The following is a 17,245-nucleotide window of genomic DNA, read 5'->3' as shown; positions in this document are numbered from 1 at the left end:
AATCAGGAACCTTTTTTAACCTTTTATTTGATATTTTAAAGCTTTTACATTGCTAATACAAAAACATACTACATGAAATAAAAGAACAGAAAGAAAAGAAGAAAACAGTAGTACAATTTTCATTCAACAGTACAAAAGAAAAATACAGGACATTTTTTCATTATGTGTGTGTGTATTTTTTCAAAGCTACTTTAATTCTTTTAGAATTACGGTAAATGAATCAAATACATAGCATCAGAGCACCCACAGCAATGAGTGTGGGTTTCTGTTTTCTCTTGTTTTCTCACTACAATGTATAATATAAATAATCAATTTCTTGATAAAATGGTCGTAATCCTGAAATCAGGAACTTTTAAAACCTAGTTAGTAACCAGTTTTAAAAACACAGATACAGAGCAGGTCTTAGATGACAATGAATGGTGTTAACTGAAATATTATTAAAATCATATTTCAATATTAAGAAAGGATAATATTGATTATTCAAAAAACGTATTCTGTTGCTTATTTGGAGTCCTAGTATCCATTTAAAACACCTAATTTCCTTCTTCCCAAGTTGTGAAATGCTCCTCTTTTACAAACATGCAATTTGATGATGATTAATGAAGTAGTAATAAGGATTTGACCTTTTTTGTTTTGTTTTGCTCAAACTTCAACTACTTTTCAAGATGAATCCTGAGTTTAATTAGTAAACTTTTAGAAATCTGTCTGAATTTTTGCTTGACTCTATTAGCTGTGACAATTCACACAACAACAACAACAACCCCTTTGCATGAAAGCAGATGGCTCAGTGCACAGATGCTAGGAGACAGGAAGCTTAGAGCCTGCATCTGGTTAAATATTTGCAGACAAAAAATACCGTATTTTTTGCACCATAACACCCACTTTTTTCCTCCTAAAAAGTAAGGGGAAATGTCTGTGCGTGTTATGGAGGGAATGCCTACGGGTGGCATGCCTACGGATTTTCCTCCTCTAAAAACTACGTGCGTGTTATGGTCGGGTGCGTGTTATAGAGCGAAAAATACGGTACCTGACATGTGTCAGCACACTGTTCAGGCTGCCAAACCAAAGGGGCTTAGCCCTCATGAACATGAGTCCATGCAATGAAAATTAAAAAACAAAACAAGCGGGTCAAGGGGTGAGGATGGATGTACAACTCTTTCTCCCCCAGTCTTACTGGTGCTAATAGCTTGGATTGAACTTAAAAAATTGTGTTGCTTCAGAACAAGAAAATCCTTAATAAAAACATTTTTTTAAAGAGTCGTGTGCTTCAGAAAGTCATCATTTAAACAAATTCTAATTAATTTAAAGTAGGGGGTGTTATATCCCATTATCTGTAATTTGTTCCCTCGGCTTGTGTTGAGGGAACAAATTAAACTGGGAGGTTGTGGATTCCCCTTCAATGGAGATTTCTGAGCAGACGTTGGCTGGCCATCTGTCTTGGATGTTTTAGTCGGGATTCCTGCATTGCAGGGTATTGGACGTGATGATCCTCAGGGTCCCTTCCAACTCTACAATTCTATGATGATTGTTAATGCTCTTACATGCCTTTAGCAACTTTAACTTCAAGATCCAACAGTATCCTTCTGTTCTTTGATACTAGTGATTTCCCTTGCCCAACAGCAATTTCAGAAGTTTGTGGGAGGGATGGATCTTTTTTTTTTTTAACCATGGATGGAGACCCCCATCAGCCCTGCTTGTCCACCCTTTGCCTTCTAAGTTTCCTACACTCCATCTGCACTTTTGAACTGAGGATCACAAACAAATTAAAGGGAAGCCATTCATTCCTCTTTCTACGGGCTCAGCTCAGGACGTATATCAACTAAGTCAATTGACTGTATTAATGTTAGTTTTCCCCATCCCCCCTTATTAGTTTTACTGATTCAATTATTTTCCCCCAATTCATTTTGCTGATAGTAATGTTCGTCTAAAGTTTAATTGTAATGCATAATGTATGTTGAATTAGCTTTTGCTAGTTTTAAGCTCGAGGAAAGAAATATTTTGCCTTCTGAGATGAAATCATGTTCAGCTAATTGAAGGTTTTTCTCACTTCATTTAGCTGTTAAACCCTAGCATATGGGCTTTGATCGGCTTTCATATTCAGACAGGCTGGTGGAGGGAGGGTAGAGTGCAAGGGGAGTACAGTAAGAGAGAAGCATCACACAAATCTAGACAGTATGCTCTGTAATGTGAGCTAAATGCTATGTAAGCACCACTGAAATCGGCAAACCATCAGCTAACTCCCCTCTCCGAAGTTTGCTTTGCTTACCATCTAGCCTGATAAATACTGTATTTTTCGCTCCATAGGGCGCACCGGACCATAGGGCACACCTAGTTTTTCTTTGGGGGGGGGGGAATAAAGGGGGGGATATTTTTTTTCCCCCAGCCACGGGGCTGGGGTGGGGGAAGCCCGAGCTTCCAGAACAGCCCCCAGAACAGGTTGCCGCTGCTCCTGGAGCTTGCGGGGCTGGGGACGGGGGAAGCCCAAGTTTCCCCCGACCCCAGCCCCCAGAACAGGTCCAGGAGCGGCGGCAAGATTGCGCGCAACCTCGCCGCTGCTGCCAGAGCTTGCGGGGCTGGGGACAGGGGAAGCCCAAGCTTCCCCCGACCCCAGCCCCCAGAACAGGGTGCTATCCGCAAGCCTTTGGTGATATCCGCAAGCCTTCGGGCGCTATCCGCTGCGCTCCCCGGGCTTCAGGCTGCTATCCGCAAGCCTTTGGAGCCCGGCAGGAACTCCTGCCACGCTCAGAAGGCTTGCGGATAGCTGCCTGAAGCCTGCATTCGCTCCATAGGACGCACACACATTTCCCCTTCATTTTTGGAGGGGAAAAAGTGCGTCCTATAGAGTGAAAAATACGGTACTTCTGGAGAACTCAAAATATTGCATACTACTTCGTGATAATTGGGTTGTCCTAACAGAGGTATTGTCCTAATACGGATTTTGGGGTTGCTGTTTTTTTACTTATAGACCACATGGTTACCTTTTACTTTTGAAATGAGTGAGATATGTTTAGCCACATAGGATGCTGCCTCATACTGAGCCAGACCATTAATCCAGCTAGCTTAGTATTATCTGACTCTAAACTGACCAACAGCATCTTTCTCAAGTTTCAAGCAGGAGTCATTCTTAGGCCTACCTGAAGATGCTGGAGATTGTACCTTGGAGTGCCTGCATGTAAAACAGATGTTCTGCCACTGAGCTGCGGCACTTCTGCTTCTAACATTTGCTTCAGAGTAATCATAGATGGCATCAGACTACATGTATATTGTTTTCATACGTTAATAGAGAAGAACTGTGGCACTTGCTCTGTATAGTACAGCAAAATTGTCCAGCAGATTAACTATTAAATAGGTTTCACTGAGTTTGCTAACGAAAAGTAAATTTTGAACCCAATTTAAAGTGCTAGTTCTAACCTTTAAAACCCTAGGCAAGCCTTCGCCAACTTAGCTATGCTAACTGGGGCTGATGGAAGTTGTAGTCCAAAACACTTGGAGGACACCAGTTTGAAGTCAGCCTTAAATAGCTTGCGGCAAGCGTGGAAGACCACCGGGGGCAGTGTGTCCTGTTTCACTGCTTGAGGCGAAATGGGAAGTCCTGACCTGCCGCTGATTTGGGGTGAGATCACACTAATATTGCACAAGATGTCATGCATGACTTCAGCGAGATCTTGACGGAAATTGTCGCAATCTCACCCAAAATCAGCACCGATACCAGCACTGCTTCTCTGTCAGTAGTGGGGCAGGCAGGGCACCCATGGGATCACTGCCTTGGGGCCTCTCACTGCCTGAGATGGCAGCCTCACCCTGCCTAATAGCTGTCCCGGCCCTGAAGACCACACCTCCCATATGATGTACCTACCAAACCTTTGAATCTTCGAGGTCCCTGCTCTGAGGACCTTTGCTGAATGAAGTGAGATGGGTGTCCACATCTGAACAGTGATGGATAATTGCTGGTTGTAGCACATGCTTCTCTCTTGCTTCTTGCTCCTAAAGACATGATGATGTTTGCTGTCCAAGTACTGGCACAGAGAGCAGGGAGTACCCTTTTCTGAATCACTGTGACGAGGTTCTCTTTTTCCAAAATCTAGCAAGGCAAAATCCTTCTCAGTTACTCTCATAATGCTTCTGGGGAAACCGTCAAGTCTTGTGGGAAATTCTCTTCTCGGTACAGAGTAACCCAGCAAGAGCAAACATGTGCGCTGGCTGCACCAGGTGGCTGCCAGGTCAACTTACAAGCATTTGTACCAGAGACTAGATTGGTTGTGCTACTATGACCTTGATTCTTCCAGTGCACTGAAAACTAAGCATGACAGATGAGCATAACCCCTGCACTCACGCAGGCATGCTTTTGCTATTGAGAATATACAGAGCCTAGGGCTTGCCGATCAGAAGGCCAGTGGTTCGAATTCCCGTGACGGGGTGACCTTCCGTTGTTCGGTCCCAGCTCCTGTCAACCTAGGAGTTCAAAAGCACGTCAGAGTGCAAGTAGATAAATAGGTACCACTCCAGTGGGAAGGTAGACGGCGTTTCCGTGCGCTGCTCTGGTTCGCCAGAAGTGGCTTAGTCATGCTGTTTGCGGACAAGCGCCGGCTCCCTCGGCCAGTAAAGTGAGATGAACGCTGCAACCCCAGAGTCGTCTGCGACTGGACTTAACGGTCAGGGGTCCCTTTACCTTTACCTTTACTTTTTGAACTCAGCTTCCTGCTGTCTTGGGGCGGACAATAGGTGGGCAATAGATGCAACAGTAGGAAAGAAACGGTAACTTTCAAAGGAAAAGATGTTAACAAAGCCTTTTAGGTTGAAATGCTCCCAAGTGCCATGACTATTGCATTAGGAAGTTCATTCAGTATTTCCCTTCTAGTGCTTAGGAGTTTCCAACCATAGGCCACCATGATTTTGTTTTAAAGCTTCCATCCCTACCATACATTTAGCAGTTGAAATGTGTTGCTTCAGGTATATGAAAAGTAACAGCTCGCTGCTGAAGTCTTTATCTACCTAAATCAAACGGTGGTGCTACATCTGTTGATTTCAGAGAGTTAGGACTGCACACTCAAGAATGTAATTAATCAGAACATTATCTGAGAATCTGACTGGCCTCCTGGGTGCAGAACAGTTGGTTGGATTGGCAGAGGAAGTAGCTGCTTTGTTGATCTCAGAGACTATGCTAAGGAGATAAAGTAATAACTTTAATTGACCAGCTTTTCCTGGTTTAGGGTTATGTATGCTTTGGAGTTACAACAGGATTTGCTCACAGTAGAGTATTGATTCTAGCAATTCAGACTTGAATTTTCTTTATGTTATCTCTCAAAGTATATGAACATAAGAAGCTGTCTTGCACGACAGTTGCACTCAAACATCACTTTATTCCATCTTCCCAACGTTTCCTTACCTGTTTTGCATTTTGTGGAATTTCCCCCCTTGATGAAAAATCTGCTTCTTGAAATCTTGTGGAAGTTTAGCGCTCATATTGGTTTTGGAAAAAAATGTTTCCAGTCTCGGAAAATCACCTGACTTATGCACAGTAAGTTTCCTGTGGTTTGCATGGAATATCCCCCGCCCTGCCCAAACCGTGTTAACATGACAACATTTCAGACACTAGTTTGGCACAATATGCTGTGAATTCTGTGAGCATAAGCACACGTGTGCTGAAAGGGTGAAGTGGCGACATGTCTGATGACATGAATAAGGCCAAAATAACCTGCATTAGGAACGAAATGGGGAACCATATCTATGGACAAAAGACATCTGCCATTGATTTGCCGTCTGCTGTATCTCTTTATGTGCTACAGATAAGCCTGTAGCTGAAGCTGTTGAGCGACAGCTAAATAGAGTGGGAGTCTGTCAGATCACAGTGTAGCACAGACTTCTTTTGACCAAAGAAGGCTCCATGGAGGAGGTATCTCAGGTGATTAAAAAGCTCAAGAATTAGAAATCTGTGAGGCCAGATGGTTTTGTGGGGGATTTCTATTAGAGAGGGAGAGAGAGACCTGCCGATCCTTTACCTAATGAACTTCTTGAAAAGCATACTGGCTTTGGGGCTACCTCCAGATTTGTGGAAGGCTTCAGGATTAATGGTGATACCCAAGCCTGGAAAGAACAGAGGGTGGTTGAGTCAAACAGGGTGATTGCATTAGTGTAGAGGTTCGTGACCTGTCATCTTCCAGATGTTGCTGGACTACAACTCTTCTCACCTGGTTGTGGCTGAAAGGAGCTAGAGTCCAACAATACCTGGAAGGTACCATGATTTTATATATGTATATAGTTTTTATTCTATCCATGTTTAATTGCATTTTAATGATTACCGTAGTTTTTCTATGTTTTTAGCTCTTCCTGTTTTTAATCTGTAAACTGCCTTGAGTCCCCTCAGGGGGATGATTATGATATTATTATTATTTATTAATTATAATTATAGTAGCAGCATCTTGTGAATTCTTGCACTTGACATAAAAAATAAAAGTTTTATAGATTGAAATGAGGGTTCCTAACAAGACTTCTTGGAGAAAAAATGGGTTTGGGAAATATACAAATAACTGCAGAGCCATACCTTTACAAGTAATCGGAAGCAGTGGTGAGTGCTAACTATTTGAACTGGCGACCAGTGGTGGCACTGCACAAAGGAATGAAGCAGGGGCTCCCTCTTCCACCACACCTATTTGCAATCTTTTGGGAACCTCTAGTCCTGCCTTTGCCAACCTCTGCCCTCCAGTTGTTTTGGGCTACGGATCTCATCAGCCCCAGCCAGCATACCTTAAAGAGGAGCAGATCAGTCGCATGGCATTAACTTTCTGTAGACTGTCTGTCACAGCACTTCCTGTTAGTTCCTCAACTGATGAATGTTTATTTAATTATGTATTACGTTTCTATCCTACCTTTTCTCCAAGGAGCTCAGGGTGGCATACATGGTTCTCCCACCTATCCATTCTACCCTCACAACAACACAGTAAGGTAAGTTAGGCTGAGAGATGGTGACTGGCCCAAGGTCACCCTGTGCACTTCATTGCTGAGCAGGGTTTTGAACTCTGGTCTCCCAGGTCCTAGCCCAACAATCTAACCACTACACCACAGTGGCTCCTGGAAGGAAAGATGATAAGGAAATGACTCAAGAAAAGGAAGCTTTATACATGGGAGATCTGGCTGCAACCTATGACATTCAGCTTTCCCTTAAGGGATTGACTTGCTCCTTGTATCTTATGTTATTTCTGAAAATTTGCTTTGAAAATGGGTTAGTGGGTTTCCCCTACTTGGTAACCTTGTTCTACATTTCTGTGCTAATCCAAATTGATTTCTCAAAGATTAAACTGCTTGAGGGAGGGAGACTTTGGGAGCCGTACTTAAATATGCAATGACAAAAACAGCGTAGCTTAATCCATACGGATGGGCAAAGGATATTCAGCAAGACACATTCAGCTATTACTGTGGCATCCCAGGGTGTTCAGCTGCTATTTCGGTTCCAGCGTGCTGGGAGATGCAACAAGGACAATCTCCCTTGCAGGCAGCCCAGAAAACCTGACAGGTGGACTCCTCGCAAGGCTGGAAACAGCCGGAGAGCCTTATTATACCATCTTCAGAGGGATAGAGTAGGACAGGTGAGCATAGAAGGCAAAAAGTAAGGAGAGGATGATGAGCCTTCTGTGAACTACAGGCTTGCCTATGTATAAATAAGATGCATAATAAAATAGTAACCTGCAGCTGTCTTAAACAGGGCCGCAGAACCACAGGCCTGGGAGCCAAATGTGGCCCTCCAAGCCCCTCTATCTGGCCCTTGGACTCTGCCGAGGCTACAACTTGTCCTGCACCCTCCTCTGTTTTGGAAGCACTGGTAGATTGAGCGGACAAGACCAATAGTGGGTCCCATGGTCAAGAAGGCGGTTTCTGCACATGCTGTAGAGGGAAGTGAGGGGCAGATGCGGCTCATCAACCTGGGAAGGTAGCCCATTTAGAGCACGTGGCTTCCTCTAAAGAATCCTTGGAACTGTAGTTTGAGGGTGTTGGGAATTGTAGCTCCTCAAGGGGTAAAACAGTAGTACCAAGGATTATTTAAGGGAAGACATGTGCATTAATAATATAATATGGATATAATTTGAAAGCCACTGAAAAATAATAATCCTTAGCATTTATCCAGGGCTTTGGGGGTATTTAAATATTACATGCAGTATTTTGTAATCCTCATTGCAACTTGGATATTGTTAATTAGTATTTTTATCCCTATGCTACAGATTAAGAGGACTGAAGCTGAGAGGGTGGTGGCTTGACAAAGGGCACTTAGTGAGATCATTATTAAAGTTACATTTTTTAAAATTTCTGTGCTGTTCAGCCAAAAAGGCCCATGTGACAGAGGTGAGATTAGAACCAAATAATTTCTTTTTCCTTACTAAGTCTCTTAGCCACATCCCTAATGAAAGTAGATGTGTTGGTTTAAAAAGAATAATGGAAACCAGATTAATGGTCCACAATACAATGCACGTTTAAAAGTCATTGTCTGACTAGGTTAACTACTTGGGCAAAATGCATGTTGTTATCAGTATAATTATATTCTAACACATTATCTAAGGAATGATTGTAAGTTTTCCACAAATGATATGTGAGGGGGTCAATGCCTGGAGTGAGTGTCAGTTAGATATTCTCATGTACATTTTTACCAAGTGTGAATAATGCTGTGTAGCACTGAACAGAACTAATCACATGGCATTACCAATATTACTGCAGAGAGAGTTTTTCATTCTCACTATATTAACACAGATTTATTTGTGCAAGTACCCAAGGTCCAGGATTAAAGGTCACCAGTAAGGAGGGAGGGGAAAGAAATTTCATCTGGTTCACATTCAAAGGTGAACCTACCTAATTCACAAAACAGTTCTTGAACTGAAATGCAGCCATCCTTTGAAATTCACACTTCTCTGAGTTTTGCAATGCTATTCTCCAACCGAGTAGTGTACAAACCTGAATATACTGGGGTGAAGTGTGTGTAAGACCCTGTATGTCGTAGTAGTTACAGTCCTGGAGTAGAACCTGGGAGACCATGGTCACATCACCATACAACTAAGAACCCACTGGGTGACCTTGGGCCAGTCACTATCTTTCAGTCTAACCTACCTCACAGGATAGTTGTGCGTATAAAATGAAGAGGGGATGAAAATGCGTACATTTCCCTGAGCTCCTTGGACAAAAGGTGGAGTATGGATGTAAACAAACAAACATGCTTATTTTAGTGAAAATAACATTAAAATGCATTATATTAGAGGAATTCACTTTGCTAAAATGTGTATATTAGGCAAAATTGCAATTAAACATTAGGAGAAATTCACTGGATTCTCATGAGGACTATTTTTTTTTTTTTAATCACAAACTGAAGTGGAAATGTAGAGAACTCAAGACTGGGAAAATGAGAAACATAAGAGAAACCCAAATTGACAGATGCCCTTCCCTACCTTCAAGAGCCAGATCCCATGAGAAAAAAGGTCACCCCTCAGTAGACTTTGGTAGCGCTGAGCAGCCGCTCAGATTTTGAGACAAGGCCCATAGAGAAGCCCAGCTCCCCACAGAGCATGTGTAAATGTACAATGCATGTCATGGCTCTGTGTCAACACTGAGAGGAGAGACAAAGGAGCGATTCTCAAAGGAGGTCTGTTTTCCCCTGCTTTAATAAATGCACCAGTTTGATTTCTGTACTCGGATCTCTCCTCCCTTCCCCCATGCAAACTGTTTGGCTAACCTGTTAGTCTCCACTCAGACTGGTAAAACCAGCTAATCTGATTAGTTCACACACACACACACACACACACACACACACACACACACACGAAGAAAGGCTGCTGAGGAATAGCGGGGCCTACACAGCACTCTGAGGCTCCTGCTTCGATCAATAGGTTAGGGGGTTGCCGAATGCGTGAGTGCAGTGTGGCACGAGTGCGCAGCCAGCCTGCTCTGGAGCAGGGGAGACAAGTGTTGCTGTCTTTTTTCCCTGACCTGGGCCTCGGGACCACATGAGTATGAGCCGTCATGTTTCGCGTCACATTCAATGTGGTGACAGAGAAAGTTACCTTCACCTTGGCAGCCTGCCCCTCCATCGCGTGGAAGGTAAGCTCCAAAAAGGTAGGCAGATTGCAGAAGGGCTTGTAAGAAAAGGTCGCTTTTTCAGCATTGGTATTTAGAGCTAGGCTGAAGTGGATCACAGCGGAAGGTTGCCCGTTCAAGAATAATGTTCTGGTTTGCAGGAAAGGATTGTATGCACTTTGTTTTGGGAAATTGTCTGAGTGGTCTGGTTTTTCCTTTGCGGAGGATGGGACTTATTCATGTGGTTTAAACAAAGCAACAGGCCACAACTATCTCCCTTGAAATGGAAGATGAAAAGAGCCCTCCAATTTGCAAAAGCCAGAAATGTGAAAAAAGTGACCTAACATTGTCTGCTTACTTTTGAAGCCTGTTTTTCCAAGCTCCTAACGTCAGATGCCCCATATGGGCGGGTTTCCGTCTTAGGAAACGATAGTACAAATCAGAAAAGGGGGTCTTTTCACTGTGCAAAGCAGAATGGAGGCTGTGCTTTTGGACTGCCATTTCAAAAGGTTAATAGAGAGGAGCTGTCTGGAATACATGGGTAATATGGTCTGGCTTCGCTACATTGCAAAGGAAAGGATTTTAAATGAATGTCTTCGTTGCATTTCATTTTTTAAATTGCTTTGTTTCTATCCAGTACTCTATGATATTGCTTTCCACTAGAAAGTAGAATTTCTGCTACCTAAAAACTGTGGTTGAAAACTTATTTCAGGAATAACATAATGCATGTCTGACGAATAATATTTTGGCATAACCCACAACAAATATGTGCATCATGTCGTACTCTGTATGCAATTAGCATGAAATACATTGTAAGTAGGAGTGTTAAGTGAAGCCAATATTCTTTTGTAGATTGAGTCAGCCAGCTCTTGGTAATACAGTGGAAAGGGGAATATTATGGGTTTTAGCATCAGGTAAAGACGTACCCATTTGTTTGCCGTTTCTTGGTCACTCGTGTGCGCTGTAGGTTCCCCCCCCCCCCTGTAATTGTAATAATGTTTTGCATTGAAATTGAGTTTGTTTTGTTTTTACCAGCTCTTTTTGATGCACTGGAACAGCTCTTAGTGTTTTTAATTGCATGTACCCCCTCTGGGATCATATGATGAAGTGCAAGCTAAAAGTACTCTCATTAAATAAATGAATATTAGTGCATCTATGGCTATAAATGTTTTAAAATATATGACTGAACACACTAAATAACTTTTAACCAACTTTATGCAGGAGACCAGTCAGCAACAATCTCTTTGAGCTCAAACACACGTCTACACTACTAGACAACTACCCTCCACCCCACTTTTATTTCAACTGGAAACTGTATAGGAGAGATTCCTGGTGAATTTGTGTTCTCTGTCACTTTTATTCTGGGAGAACATACTGCTGACAGCAATGACTGTCTATTCTTGTTTGTACACAGCTTAGTACATGCAGTGGGTCATAGTTGTGGCTTTTAGTTGTAGGCATCAGTGCTGATGTTAAATATGGATGTGGTTTGTTTAGGCAACAAGAATGCACAAGTTAAACCAAATATGGAATAGTGCCTTAGGCTGCAATCCTAACCCCACTTCATTGGGTGTAAGCCTAATTGCATTCAGTAGAAATTGCTTTTGACTAGTCATGTTTAGGACTGCATCGTTACCTATTTCAGTGTTCTGGTCACTTTGCGATTGATTGTGGAACCTGCTGTCAGTTTTGATCGAGAGTGTGCATGTGTCAATATCTAACTCAAGAGAATAGAAATTTCAACAAGAAGAGCTGTAAATTAATAGAAGTGCTGGGATTCCCCCGCCTCCACCATACTGTGCCATTCTGTCAGCTATAACCTAGCAATCATGCTGCAGCAGATTCCATGCAGTGTGCTAGGAATCAGTGAAAAAATTTGACCACGTGATCATACATTTCTCAAACATTGCAGCAGAACAGACAAGCTTTACACCTTTCTCTTTGTATTCTCAATGAAAATAGTTAAGTAAACCAAACATGTGTCCTCTGGAAGTCCCACTGTGGTCACTGGGCATTGCTCCCTAGTAAGTGTGCCTACAATTGTTCGCAAATAACACAGTCTGAGTTTAGAAAGAAAATAAATCCTGGTTACATATTACTGAAGAACCTGAACAAAAACTGTATAATTTGAGGGAGAAAGGAGCAGAGGGTCTTTGTCTTTCTTACATGAGGTTTTGTACATAACAAGGAAGCATTCAACCAAACATGCAGAGGAAAACTCCTTCAGAACTATACAGCCAATCAGGGCACAGTGCCACATTGGCAAGCATCATGCCACTCTGCATGGTTTGATGAGCAACACCTCCACCTGCCCCACCCCCAGCTAGTTGACTGTAACTGTAACTAACAAAAATAACCCTTAAGTCACACTATCTGCAGTTGCACTTCCAACAATAATTGCAGCCTGATGGACTTTTCTGTTCATTTGTTTTACATTTAAAGCAAAAACACATTCTATTCCATTCCTGCCATAGGATCTTCTGTGGCATCAAGGGGAGGGGAGAGGGAAAACATTCCGTTGAGCAGGGAGAAATCTTTGCACCAATGGAACATTCTCCTTGGCACGATCTTGGAAGAAACCCAGAATGTGCCACGACGACACACACTGTGCCAGAACTGACCTGATAGGCTGTCAGTGTAGCAGTGGTGTATTACTCTCTCCCCGGCATATTGAAGTATTAGGATCGCTCAGTCTGCTATGCTGCCACTCATCTAGTAATTAGAGCCCCACCACAAGAGCTTTGGGGAAGAAGTCCAAGGCCTCGCTCAATAGAATTAGCAGGAGCACCCCACCCCATCCGCCACAAGATGTGAAGCAACTGAAGGTTGGGGCAGGACTGGCAGTGGCGGAAGAAGGGGGGTGCGGTCCACCCCTGGTGTCATCACTGAGCGGGGGTGACAAAATGAGTTTTTAAAAAAAATTAGGCTCAAGGAACTTTTTAGGAGTGACGCGGTGACTTAGGTGCCTGCAGGTTCTGCACTGCCTGAAACGGCAGTGTGGGACTTGCATCTGCCTACTGCCTCTCCCTCAGCCGCCCTACAGCTGAGGGGGAGGCGGCAGAGAGGCTCACCCCACCCCCATGGGCATGGATCGCCCCGCCCCCAGCTGCAGGACACGCCCCCACACCAGGCACCCAAGTGACTAGCTACACCGCTGAGGACAGGTGACCACTAAGTCTAGAGTTCTGTTCCTAGACTTCTGGCTCCACCTGTATTTCAAAGTTAAACACAAGTGCAAAAGGCACTTGATGAGTAAATCAAACAGGCAGCAGTTTGAGCAGCTGCAAGTGGCACTCATAGTGTTTTGGGCTGTGTACACAACTGTGTTTACTCTGCATCCTAGTGCTCTCAGTTTGGGAATTGGTGTACACGTGATATTAGCAACGATCCACACCTATCCTGTCGTTTCTTATGAAACATTGCGCTTTGATGAATTTTTCCCCAAACCAGCTTTGATCCAAATTGAGAAAAAGAACAACCTAGCTGTGCTGTAAGCCGACAATGTGCTCATAGCCTTGGTGTTGATGGCCTTGAACACTGGCTGCTTTTGAGGCTGCTTATATATGTTATCTTACTTGATGACGGTTCTCCTGGCATAAATCCTGAAATGCCTTGCCAAAATAACATCACTCTTCGTTCCTGTGAAATAGACAAAGCAGATCCTCTGCCTGATTGGCAACTGGAGCGTAATACGAATTTGTTGCCAGCTTTTAAATATATGCAGTGCCTGGTGTCAAAGCAGTCTCTCTCTGTGTGTTTGACAGTTAGAACCGTTAGGAATGAGAAGTTACGCCTTTTAAAGCCTATTGTTTAAGACTGATGCAGCAGCAGGTTGTAATAAAAGGTGGAAAGGCTTGCATCCTGTCCTGGAAACAAAAGCACTAGCTATGAAAGGAAAAGAGAACAAGGGAGCAACTTATTCCTTACCAAACTCTCTCGAGCCGTTTCTGCCCCTTAACTGTTTTAATGCCCATCCCTTAATGCTGAACATAATAGAGTTGTGTAGATTTGGCAGATCCCTGGCGGTTAGGCATTGGTAAGAAGGGGTTAAGAGGATGTGTGTGTGTGGGAGGAACGCCATCACCTCCCCCCAGTGAACGAAGGGTGGTCCGGGGGGCGTGGCCCTGTCTGAAGCCTATGGAGGTGTGGGCCAAAGGCACGCCCCTGAGCGGTGACCCGGGGGAGCTCCTAGTTGACGTGCCTCAGCAGGAGACTCCCCCACTATGGTGTTAACCCTTCCCGTGTCTCCAGCAAATGGAGCCGGATAGTCATTAGGACCAATGCCTAAGCCAATGCCTCTCATTCCTGAATTCAATAAAGTTGTGGCCTAATTCGCCCATTTAACCTTAAATTATGGTGTCTTGTGTCTTTATTTATCCTGGTGGGGGGCGGGAACTCACCACGCAAAAGAGAACAAAGGAGCAACTTATTCCTTACCAAACTCTCTCGAGCCGTTTCTGCCCCTTAACTGTTTTAATGCCCATCCCTTAATGCTGAACATAATAGAGTTGTGTAGATTTGGCAGATCCCAAAGGCTGCAGTCCTAACCTTACTTACGTGGGAGTAAGCCCCATTGACGAAGACTCACTTGTGAATAGGCATGGTTAGGATGGTGCTTTGTTCTATAAGAATAGCTATTATCTTTATAGCACTATATACAGAGCTCTGCTCTGCTCCTAAATGCTCCTCTTATTGCTCCTCACTAAGGCATACTTTGTGCAGTCATTGCTAATGCTTAAATGTAAATGTAGCTCTTAAACAAATGAACAAAAAGAGGGGGTGACCAGCCTGTCCGAAGCATGAGGGAGAGTTGCCATCTCACATAGGCTTTTAAATCTCCATCTGAAGCATAAAATGGGCCTGTCATCTGCTCCGGTCCTTGTTATGATGTGCACTTACAGGCCTGGTCTCAAACACAGGTGTTGTGATGCTGGCTCATAGGCAGCCTTGGAGTCAGCTGGAGACATGAAACTGTGGTACTGAAACCTAATGGTGATCAGCTGGCATTGGAATTACAGTCTAGACAGATAAGAGCCTGATAGGTAAGGCCAAGCTGACAGTTAACCAATGAAGCCCAAGCCTGACCTGGACACTTTTAAAGCCCAGGATTATTTGCAGGGTAGCAGTGTGCTTTAATTGACAGCCCTTCAGATACCTGGAAACTGCTATTATGTCTCCCCTTACTCTTCCCCTGCTTAAGCATACCCAGTCCTTTCCATTGTTCTGCTTTGGACTCCACACATAAAAGAAAGGTAAAGGGACCCCTGACCATTTGGTCCAGTCGTGGCCGACTCTGGGGTTGTGGCGCTCATCTCGCTTTATTGGCCAAGGGAGCCGGTGTACAGCTTCCGGGTCATGTGGCCAGCATGACTTCTGGCGAACCAGAGCAGCGCACAGAAACGCCGTTTACCTTCCTGCTGAAGCAGTACCTATTTATCTACTTGCACTTTGATGTGCTTTCGAACTGCTAGGTTGGCAGGAGCAGGGACCGAGCAATGGGAGCTCACCCCGTTGCGGGGATTCAAACTGCCGACCTTCTGATCGGCAAGCCCTAGGCTCTGTGGTTTAACCCACAGCGCCACCCGTGTCCCTCAATACCCAATACACATACCCAATCCTGGCAAGCCTCTTCCAGAAAAACTCGAGTTTGGTAACGTCCTTCTTAAAATATGGCACCCAGACCATAGTACAGATGTAGCTGGGAGAAGAGGAAACATAGCTTGGTTGGACAGGAAAAAACTGAAGCAGAAGTACCTTGCAGTTTGCTAGTAGGCACATCTGCCACGCAAGCTGCAGAAGCCTGGAGAAAGCTGCATGTGTCACATCAGTGGCCGGACTTCACTTTTCAGCAAAGTCAGAGCAGAACTTTCATCACCCAGTCAATGGCAAATAGCTTTCATCTGCTGTAATTTGCTGTGTGTCATGAATGAGTATGGTGTAAAACAAAGTTCACTCTTTTATCCAATACTGCCTGTAGCTTCCAGGGTTTTTCCTTTTAATATAATTTTTTTGCCTTACTTTTTATTGATATGAAAGTGAAGATTTTTGTCTTTTTTTACTTGAACAGGCATTTTCTAGTTAAACGTTAATCTGAATGGGCCTATGGTGGGTCACACAAAAGCCATTCATCAGTGTCCTTTAAAAGGGAACAAGCTGTAAACAGAATAATGTGCTTTTCAAATCAAGACCAAAGAGACCATTGGAGTAAAACATCCCATTCTTTCAATGTCGTGGAAAATGTTACACAAAAACTAATTACATTCCAAAACATAACCATGCTAATAAGAATAATGCAGAAATCTTTGTGGTGTCCTTTTTGTTGTTTTATAAGGACAATGGATATTGTATAACACAGCAAGTGATGTTGACAACCTTGAAACTGATACAAGGTCGCATTGAGTTTGAGATCCTTTCTCTTTTGCATTAATACCTCCATATAAAGCCTTCAGCAACGTTACTTGTGCCGCCATCTTTTTATGACCAGTATTCAATACTTCATGCACAACTAGAAACTATGCTTCCCTGTACATACATCACTTATAAGCAAAAATCCTGAGGAAATATAACTATTTCATTGTACTTACTGTACTCAATTCATAACTATGAGAGATACATGTGAAACAACCTCATTCTACCACACAACCTAAACCCAAGATCTGTACACTACCTTCCAGATAAAACACAGACAGTATGTAGAAAAAACAGCAATGCATTTTTGGGAGGGCAGTAGGAGGAATTCATTGCAGATCCGATTCAGTACCATCTAATAAGTGGTAAGGGATGATGGCAAAGTTTTGAGGGAGTTTCCTTCACTTGTTGTTTAGTCGTGTCTGACTCTTCGTGACCCCATGGACCAGAGCACGCCAGGCACTCCTGTCTTCCACTGCCTCCCACAGTTTGGTCAAACTCATGCTGGTAGCTTCGAGAACACTATCCAACCATCTCATCCTCTGTCGTCCCCTTCTCCTTGTGCCCTCCATCTTTCCCAACATCAGGGTCTTTTCCAGGGAGTCTTCTCTTCTCATGAGGTGGCCAAAGTATTGGAGTTTCAGCTTCAGGATCTGTCCTTCCAGTGAGCACTCAGGGCTGATTTCCTTCACTACATATTTTTATTTATTTTCTTAAATTTATATCCGACCTTTCTTCCATCAATGGAACCCAGAGCTGCAAGATCACAGACATACTGTCCATCCAG

At 43.5% G+C, this 17,245-nt stretch overlaps 1 long non-coding RNA gene across 1 annotated transcript in view; it reads right to left on the bottom strand.

The window, feature by feature from the left end:
- LOC308476573 overlaps positions 1-4,205 on the bottom strand; it is an 86,025-nt gene extending 81,820 nt beyond the window's left edge. Inside the window, exon 1 of the long non-coding RNA XR_013985969.1 lies at positions 3,857-4,205. This is a non-coding gene — a long non-coding RNA (uncharacterized lncRNA). The remainder of the gene's footprint in view (positions 1-3,856) is intronic.
- Between the last annotated feature and the right edge of the window lie 13,040 nt (positions 4,206-17,245).

Source organism: Podarcis pityusensis (assembly GCF_964106645.2).
Source record: "Podarcis pityusensis genome assembly, chromosome: 4".
Classification (NCBI taxonomy): domain Eukaryota; kingdom Metazoa; phylum Chordata; class Lepidosauria; order Squamata; family Lacertidae; genus Podarcis; species Podarcis pityusensis.
Note: the sequence above shows the minus strand (reverse complement) of the source record. Positions and strands in the feature narration are given on the sequence as shown.